Raw genomic sequence first — 10,749 nt, 5'->3', positions numbered from 1 at the left:
TCTACTACCATGGGAACATCCTCTCCCTCCTCTATATTATTGGAGACAATATTAACTACTATAGGCCTACGTATGGCTCCATGTCTTTGTATACACTAAGTGGGATGCACATACAATGGAACTTGACTCGGGACATCCTAGTGTACGCCAAATTGTCTCAATACTTGATCATAGTAGTACAACATTATAGCATGACATTGTTGGCCCTCTAGGAATTTCCTTCTCTGTGAGTATCTAATTTGGTATACTATCTCAAGCCACTCCACCATATGGAGGTATGGTCTCCATACTATATCATCTCCTCACATCTGATAAAATCTCACTCTCCGTCCAATGTGTATCTAAACTGCCATATCTTTGCTAGGGGATAAGCATACACTTTGAGAAGGCTTTGCTCCAATGCCACTAAAACTCCTACTTGTCTAGTGCATGTGAAGTGCTCAAATAACCACACTTGTAAGAGTGTAAACACTATCAAGCTATCCCTTGATATCTAGCAAGTTTGCTTAACTTTGAATAAAAGGTTGCTAGCATACTCCTCCATAAAATCATGACTCACTTTATCTCAATTAGTCATACCCAATGAGTAAAGGGTGTCACAAATACTCTCCCCTTACTATTTGGGTTTATGATGCATGTTAATATGCAACATATCCATCATCTAATCAATGGAGTAGGACCCACCATGATGCAACCAAGATCAATGTGGTTTTCCTTGGATCTCATCTATTATTGGTATCCCACATAGTAATCCTCATATACATAGATCTCCTCTACCACTCTACTTGCATGTGGCCTCACTAGAAGCCTTTTGATAGGAAGATGAAGTATCTTGTGCACATCCTCCAAGGTCATTGTAATCTATCCATTCAAAAGATGGAATGTACACATGTCCTCATTCCACCTCTCTATCAAGGCCATAATCATGCCTTAGTGGAATCTCAAGTAAGGTAGCTGACTTATCCAGTATAGGCCCACATCTCTCAGTAGCTAGATGTCATCCTAATCCCTACTTTGCATGCTCTCATGGATGAAGTACATAGCCTATGACATGGGATGCTCCCATAGAGACACTAGCTCATGTAAATTAAATCAAACCATCTATCAGTACCATGATATGTAGTCTATAGGAAAACCTGATCAGACTAGATAGGGTTGACTTTCCTTATTAGGGTTGATTTCCTTGAGCAGTGTTAACTTCCCTAAGAAGGGTCAACATCTACCTAAATTGGAAAATTAGACTCCTGGGTACAAATCAAACATCCATAAAAAATCTCCAAAATAGGATGTAGTACAAGTAAAAAACATGCAAATCAAGGCAAAATACAATCAATTCTAGCACTTAACTTAGGAAGTGGCTCATTAGCTGTCACAACCTATCTCAAAACCTCCATCTGTACTAGCTCCAACTCCTCCTTCAATATGTTCAAGACTTCTCTTCAACTTCTCCAATCTACAAAGGTAGCAAATGAATGGTAAGCATCCCTATTATAAAATTTGAAAGCTAATTAGGGTTACAATTAGTTTTTTCCTTTCTATGCATTAAAAATAGGCATTCACTCTTTTCATCATAACTTGAGCTACATAACTCCAATTTTATCGTCATTACATGCATTGGAACCGTGATTTAGATAACCTCCCTTTAAAACTAGTTTAGTGAAGTTTTCATAACTTCCTCATTAGTTTTAAGGGCATTTTCCATCATTTTGCACATTCGGTTCATAAGGATAGCTTATCGTCTTATTTCACCTTCCTTAAAAGAGAAAGCCAAAACAAGAAGGGAAGGAGGGGGAGACGTATGTGTTTAAGTTGATGAAAGATCAACTCCACAACTCCTAAGAATCACTTGCATGCAAACACCTGTCATAGAAAGAGAGACGCAAAAGCTACAGAGGCTGGAATTTCTAGATCCATAGATGAGACATTCTTGATGAGCAAAAAGATAAATTTCTATTATCAACAATGAATTAATCTCAATTCTCAATTAATGTTTACAATGAGAGATCATCCTTATAAAGGAGATCAAAATCCTAAAAAGGTCTAAACTAGGTTGCATCATGATAATAAAAGAAATTAATTATTAGATGCCTAACGTTTAGCTGAAGCAGACTAGAGTTAATTAAAAAATAATCTAATTACTCCAACACCCCCCTTAAGATAAATTTAGGGAGTAGCTAAAAATCTAGAAACTACCACTGAAAGTAGATTTGGATCTCGACAAAAAAGCCTGATGAGGGACCCAAGCACAACCAAATCTCCAAAAAGAGGATAAATAGAGAAAACCACATGGGAAAAACCCTACTCGAAAAAGAGATGCAAAACATCCTGAAAGAAAAAAGTGAAGGACTGAAGAAGCCTCCAGACTAGGGAATGTCCTAGAAGATAGGAACAAAAGATGATCATGAAGAACATCATTGAATCATGTGGAAGCTACAAAGCTCTGTCAAAAGTAATTGCTGATTTGAAGAACCTCCACTGTAATAGAACTTGACTAGGCAGAGAAGACTGTAATCTGCATCGAATCAAGAGGCACACAAAGGCAAAAAATTGAACTCGAAGATACAGATGACATGAAACACCAAAGCATGAAGCGCTGATCAATCAAACCAAGGAAGCATGCGAAATAACAGAAGAACCCCCCCTAATGCAGACAAGGGTGAGGTGACAGGTAACTGGGAAGTGGGCCAAAAAACTGCATGTCAAGGAACCACGACCAAGATGCACAAAAGAGTACATATGTGTGTACTGAGGTGATCAATCTCAGACACTTAATGAGGCTAATGTCATGGAAGGGACACTCATTGGACAAAGGAAGATGGAAAACAAAGGCAAAAAAATAAACCCTCCATGACACTTTATTAGAGTAGTGCATGTACAATAAGACACAAGACACAAGACAGTGAATCCCAAGAATACAATAATCTGCATGAGTGTCCTTAGATGACACTACTCAAATCAAAAGGCAAAACAAGGCAAACAACTGAAATGAAAAATATAGATGCAATATGAAACTTTATCTTAGTTCATTTACAAGAATGCATACAAATGATGTCTAAATAGACCAAAAGAGACATAAGACTAATACAATAGATAGCATAAGTCACAACAAATCATCTGAAGTAATAAAATCGATCCTTGAATTTGAAACAACCAAGATATCTATCAGAATGCAAAAATGCAAAAGAATGAACATAATCTTCTTGGAGCAAAATTTGGAAAAATAGCCAACATCATTGGAAAGATCTTTCCAACGATATAAATAATTACCAAATTAGAGATTGGAAGCTCAAGATATGTCCCTCGAAGTGCAAAACTGAACTCCTGACTTTGACAGCAGAAAAAACTATAAAAAAAAATCAAAATAGAAAACTAACAGTACCACTGTGATGGGTCTAGAACCAACTTTTCGATGATATCTTGTTTGCAAAAAATGGTGTCCGTATGCTCGAGATATGAGCAAAAATGCAAAGGTAGGTCCAAATAGAGCCTGAAGGGGTGACATGAGTGCTAATATAGTGCTGACATAACACTGATGTCAGCAAGTGACGAGCCCAACTTTGACAGGAAAAAGACTGTCGGGGCTAAAAAGTGCTATAAAAATGACCCAACAAGTGTGCTGGAAAATCACAGTTACGAAAACCCATTGTTGAAGAAAATTTTTGTGAAGGAGCCGATGCCAGAATATTTCAATGGCCATAAAAAACTTGTGCCAAAGAAAAATGAGTCTAGAAACAACATGACGCTAACATGGGGTGCACCAATCGATTACCAAAAAACTATGCAATCAAGAAGTTGTTCTGCAAAATAATCCCAAAAATTGAGGCATGATGGAAGGAACACAGATCTCCATTTAAGTGTAATCAAATCCTCCAACTTCATACATGAATAAAGCGCATATTGGTGCATTGAACACGGGCTAAGAATCATGGGTACATTGGTGACATTGCTATAGGATGTCAAGAAAGTCAAACAAGCACCATTGAACATGCCAAAGAAACTTCAATATTGCAACAATAAAACACCTTAACCAATGCATCCGGGTTGAGATCCTTCAAAGCATTAGCAGTAGAAAGGGCTCTGTTTTGGTCCACGTCTCCTTATGAAAGGAGGAAGGTGGCCCCCAAGTCTATTGCGCGAACAACCCCCTCATCCACCAATCTGATGGATGTGACCCCATAGAGGATAACATTCTATCTCAACAGTGAAACTGGCATGTGGAGGAATGAGGCAGACATGAGCCATAATTATCTCTCCTCTTCCAATCAAATCCCGTGACTAGAGGTGCTAAGGTGAACAAGGGCCCACAAGTGGGCAAAAAACTAAGAGTTAAAAAAAAATGTGCTGCAAAAGAAGAGGCATAAATCAACTAGACATGCTGAGTAATCCTTTGCAAATTTTGGGAGCTGAGTTGGCTTTGGTGATGGAGGTGCGGAGCCTGAATGCATGAAGATGGCACCAAAACTTATGCATCCCAACCCATTCAATAGAATCATCAGAAGTAGTTTTACTGCCTCCAATTTTATGAAAACTAGACTCTGCAGTAATAGATTCCATCATGGCATCCCTTTTCAGAGCATCACGAGCTTGTAATTTCCCAACTTAATTGTCATGTAATAATGATTAAAATTTTGTGAAAGCAGCACCTCTTGCTGCCTATGATTTCTCAGTTAGGGTGCATCACTTGTCACAAATTATGAATTCTCTGCCGAAATTGCATTCAGCTACACATTTCCCCTTAAATCGTTTAAAGCATCGACAACCCATATGTTTAAAAATTGCTCCCTCCATCAATACCTTCTCCTTTTTGAAATAAACTATACCTCCCTTACACCATGCATTTTTTTAAAAACAAAGGCGCTCTAATAAGGCACAAAAAACAATGGCATGGTGAGACAAAAAAAAATTGGTCTCTTTGATCAAATGGCAGCCTGCCCCAAAAAAACCTTCTCCAAACAAAAACATTTAGAAGTTGCCTAACCCAAAATTTATCTTAATTGTCACATAAGAAGCTGGATCATTGGAAAGAGTGTGAGCGAGGAAGGCACCTAAACAATGGTGAGGAAGGCGAGAGATTTGAACCAAACAAAACTACAAGCCTCATTTTCCATTAAAACACCATTCCTTTTATTTAAATAATCATTGCCTCAATTTGCATGCCCAGGTCAACAAGATCTGGGTGCAAAGTGCAAAAGAAAATTTGCCTCAAATTTCAATAGCACCCAAATTGGACATATTTTATATGGAAATGGGGGCTTTCAATCGCTTTGAGCTCAACAGTGAAGTTTGTTTTTGCTCAAAGTGTCTTGAAAATCAGAGATCCCCCAGATCAAATAAAAAAATGTTGAAAGCTCAGATCTGAAAATCGATGTCAAATCTCTCAAGAACAAAACATGGGCATGAAGATCTAGAGCTCTGATACCATGTTTAATTTGACGAAGATCAAGCCCACAACTCCCAAGAATCACCTACATGCAAACACCTGTAACAGAAAGAGAGAAGCAAAAGCTATGGAGGCTAGAGTTGCTAGATCCATAGATGAGACAATCTTGATGAGTAAAAGATAAATTGCTATTATCAATAATGAATTAATCTCAATTCTCAATTAATGTTTACAATGCGAGATCATCCTTATAAAGGATATTAGAACCCTAAAACGGTCTAACCTAGGTTGCATAATAATAATAAGAGAAATTAATTAATAGACGCCTAAATTTTAGTGCAAGTAGACTAGAGTTAATTAGAAAAATATCTAATTACTCTAACAATATGTGCACCTATTACCCCCAAATAATCATTCTTAGTAAGATCTAGGTGATTTTGGATTTCTCACTAACATGTGTTCTGTAGGGTGCTGGTACTAATGCTTTCTTGCAGGATCTTCGCATTGTGGACTTTGCTAAATCCTTTTTCTTTAACTACAAGTTTTCTTTACTTTAGCTTGCATAGTCACAACAGACAACTAAAGTGGGGGATCAATGTACCATCTTAAAGTGGAAGCACTTTAATTTATGACCATTTAGCACCAATTAAATGCAATTTAATGTTGAATATACATTTAGGATGCATTTGCATATCTCCCTTATACCTCTCTTAAATGGGATAAAAGTAGGACCTACTAGGTCATCATTTGCATTCCTATCCTATAATGCAAAACTTGAGGTATGATCTATTTACTTAGGTCCTACCCTTCCTCTTCTTCTAATCATCTTAACTCTTTTTCTACACCAAAATGAGGTTTCCTCAAAATCTGCATATGTAGAATGGAAAATAGACCCTACATGATGCAAGGTTGGGGATTCTACTTAAAAGACTAGATCCCAAACTTCAAGCCAAAGAAGGAAAGCATGGATGTGGTCCCAATCTGGGTAAGAATCTACAATCTTCCCATGAATATTCTAAATGAAGATACTCTCAAGGTTATAGGAAATAAGTTGGGCACCTTTGTTAAAATGGACCATGTAGTGGAGAGAAAAGACTATAATATGTATGCCCAAATTTTTATTCTCTAGTTCGACACACATCCTCTACTTGAAATGATATAACTCATCACAGAAGGCATGCTCAAGAAACATCTAGCTGAGGTGGAAATCACTTTCCAATCATGAAAAAACTATACTAGAAAAGATCACTCACCGGATGCCTTCCCACTTGCAAGTTTAGGAAAAGGGAAAGGATTAGAGAGTGAATCCCTTCAGGATTGCATCATTGAGAAGGATGGACAACCATGGAATGGGGATCACACCTTTTTCCAATAGCTACACAACTCCAATCCTATTCAAGATTCTGTGGCTAGAGAGTCAGATTGTCTAGATGAGTTTCAATGCTTTGGCAACTAAGGAGATTTTCAAAATGCTCAAATCCTAGAAAATTTGACTGTTTGTTTTAGAGTTTCCCCAAAATCCTTTGAAGTTCTGCCACAAAGCCATTCTAGGAAGTTGATTTATTCTTGTCCATAGGATGTTACATTTTTGGAGGACCTTGTTGCTTCACCACATGATTTCTTTTTGTCTATGGAGATCTCAAATCCTCAGAATCTTTAGATTCCCCTGCAAGAGAGACAAATATTGGTTGAGAGTAGAGTGACTTGGTCACTGATTTAATGCTCACCAACATCGGGTTGCTGACACATGACTTGTTTCATATTTTCTCTAGACAACTCGGGTCCCAAATCACTACTCCTAAATAGCTCTGACTTACATGGATCTATGGTCTTTAAAGACAACACAACTACACCTTTCCAAATCTCGCTAAAGCGAATTCTAACTACAACCTTTGCCTCAACTCTAGACAATAATGCCAATGATAGTGCTGAAAATGACTACATCATTGAGGATGAATGGGAAGGGGAGGACACTTTGGGCCTTGAGGTATTGGTAGGACCAATGGAAAAATACACAATAGTCAAACCTCTTCAAAAAAAACTAAAGGTAAGGGTGGTGAGAAATAGAAAAGAGTTCAAAAGAACTACAACTAGTTTGGAAGTTGTGGGCCGTGACATGGGACAAACCAAATTGAGATCAGGAAAGGAGCTATACTCCTTATCTCGAGGACAATGAATATCCTCTTGTGGCATGTCGAGGGCTGTAATGCCCTTGACAAAGTTTGTCTGGTTAAACAATGCTTTGATCAAACTAGATCATAAATCCTTCTTTTACAAGAATCTAAGTTTAGTGGACATAATGTGATTAACTTTAGTAAACATTTTTGTAGTTGGTAGTGTTCTTGTGTTAATGCACAAGATGCCTCAGGAGGACTGGGTTTTCTTTAGAATCCTTCTGTTATTTACCTGACAATAATAGCCTTGGGGTAATTATTGGTAGTTGGCTCGTGTGCTTTCTAAATAGATCAATGGTCATTTTTTATCTTTATTATGTGTATGGCCCTACCAATACAAGGGGTCTTCTTGATGCATGGGAACAAATCTACAACACTCTCATTTTGCACTCTGGTAACTCAATATTGGAGGAGATTTTAAGTCTATCCTATGCAAAGTAAATTTTAGGATTTTGTTAATCAAAATAATTTGGTTGAGATTCACTTTCAAATAGGGGATTTCACCCGGACAGACAAAAGTTGGGGCTTCTCAAACATTGCAAAAAAGCTAGATAGGGTTTTCAGTGTTGGGAATTGGACAACTTTTCCCTGGAACATCTCTATGGGCATTTTAATGCTGACATGATTAAATCACTTTCCTATCAGTCTTCAAATCATGGAGGGCCTCATCCCAGGCTGATGTCCTTTCAAATTTGAAAAGGTGTGGTTTCACTCTAAAGGTTTCAATGAGCTAGTTCAAAATTGATGACTCTCATCTCCTATACATTGGAAGGTAACAAAGCTTTTATTTTTTTCAAAATATTACAATTCCTAAAAGAGAAACTTAAGAGATAGAATATATTAGTTTTCAAGAACATCTTTACTAAAAATTTGAGAATTGAAAAAGATCTCAAAGACCTTAATGAAAAATGATTAAAAAAGGCATGTCTTGTATTGATTTTGATGCTAAAAAATCTCTGAAAGAAGAATACTCAGATTGGAGACAAAAATAATTGGAAACTTGGCTTCAAGAAGGGGATAGAAATACAAATTTCTTCCATAACTCATTAAAACCAAAAGGCTCTTCTAACAACATTTATTCTATAAAGGATTCCTCAGGCATTTTGATTACAAAATATAGGCTATTAATAGAGAGGGTGTAAAATTTTTCACAACAGGGTTTAGAGATAATTTAAACTTCTAGGACCTTGAAGGTATTTTAAGTTTTATCCCCCCTAGTGTTACAAAGGCACAAAATAGGATGTTAATTAATAAGGTTACAGAAGAGGAGGTCAAGTTGGTACTTTTTCATATGTGAGGGGACAAAGCTCTACGTCCAGATGGTTTCCCAACTATTTCTTTCAAAAGGTATGGTACATCTTTGCTAAAGATGTTTGAGAGGTGGTTGAGGAATCACGGTTCGGTGGGTTTGTTTTAAAATATCTAAACAATACCTTCATTTGTTTTATTCTTGAAAAGAAGGAAACTCAAACCTTTGAAGATTTTAGACCAATTTCTCTATGCAACACAATTTACAAGATTATCTCTAACTTGATAGAAAATATACTCAAACTAGTATTGTACTATATTTGAAGGACTTATTGTGGATCATGAGACAATTCACTCTATCCAACAAGCTAAAGTTGATAGAATTTTAATGAGATTACGATGAAGTCAATCAATCTTTCTTACTTCTTGTTCTAGACAAAATGGGCTTTGACTCAACTTGGATATAGTGGATTAAATATTGTATAAGTACACATAGGTTTTGCATTTTGATTAATAGAAGCCCTTAAGGTTCCTTTGAAGGATCCAAAGGCATTAGACAGGGGGACCTCCTCTCCCCTTTTTTTCCATTATCATGGCTAAAGCTCTAGGCTGATCGATTTCACATAAAAGGACTATTGGTCAATGGAAAGGTATTAAGGTTGCTGTCAATGTGGATCAAATTACACATCTACAATCTATTGATGACATATTATTGTTTGGATTCCATGCTGCGTGAGACACATTATGCGCCAAACTCTTGATATTTACAATCTAGCTTTGGGCTAAAAAGTAAATTGGAATAAATCTGTTGTCTTCTTCTTCAACACACATGGTGATAAACAAAGGGAGATATGCCAGATTCTGGGCATCAAACTAGGCAAGCTACCATGAAAGTTTGTAGGTGTTCCTTTATTTGTTGGTTCAAGTAAATCAAACTTATGGAAAAATCTAGTCTCAGGTTATTTTGACAAAATGGGGAGTTGGACAAATTGCTGGTTATCACTGACTTGAAGGATTGTTATGTAAAAATAAGTTATTTCTTCTATTCTAGTATATTCAATGTTGTGCTTCAAAATCCCTAAGAAGATCATCACACAAATTGAGCAAAAAATAAGGAAATTCTTTTGGAATGGGGCTCACGAACAAGCAAAACTTCCCCTTGGCTTGGGGTAAAGTGTGTTCTAATAAATTGGTGGGTGGTTCAAGTTTGAGAAATTGGAAAATTTGTACACCCAACCTGATCAATCATGGGTAAAAAATTATGAAATCAAAGTATTTGGATACAGTTAGAAATGATCACATTTTTACTACTAGGAAACCACCAAATGGCTTGGAAATTTGGAAATTCTTGGTGTCATGCCGATTGGTTATTACTAATCACCTATCCTGGCAAGTGGGTAATGGTAAGAAAGATTCTTCCTGGGAGAACTCTTGTGGGGGGGGGGGGGGGGGAGTGTGGCCGTGGAGTTTGAGAACATCCTAGATATAGGGGAGTGAACACAATTGAAGGTTTAGTGTAAAGAGAATTGAGGGGAGAAAATGCACAATTACATAGAACTTAAAGAAAACATACTAGATATTCACAAAGTGTGGAAAGATTTGGCACCCTTGGATATCCCAAACCTTTTGAAAAATCAGCTTCAAGGTTTGTTTGACTCTAGACAAGTGGTACAGAGTAATATTGTTGATAAGAACATTTTGTGTGCAACAACGAATGACTCTTACTTAGTTAAGATTGGTTATTTGTTTTTATAAAATTCTTTGGTTGAAGAGAACTGGCTGATGAATTTATTTTGGGGCAAGGAATGCCTTCCTAAAGCTAGTTCCTTTCCACGTCTAGCCAAAAAAGGTCATATTCTTAATGAAGAAATGATGAGAAAATTGGATTTTCATGGTCCATCAAGGTGCATGCCGTGTGAGATTGATGATGAAACAACTAATAATTTA

Source organism: Cupressus sempervirens, chromosome 5 (assembly GCF_028749045.1).
Source record: "Cupressus sempervirens isolate cs-2001-9-10 chromosome 5, ASM2874904v1, whole genome shotgun sequence".
NCBI classification, from domain to species: Eukaryota; Viridiplantae; Streptophyta; class Pinopsida; order Cupressales; family Cupressaceae; genus Cupressus; species Cupressus sempervirens.
The sequence above is the reverse complement of the archived record's forward strand: the minus strand, read 5'-3'. Positions refer to the sequence as shown.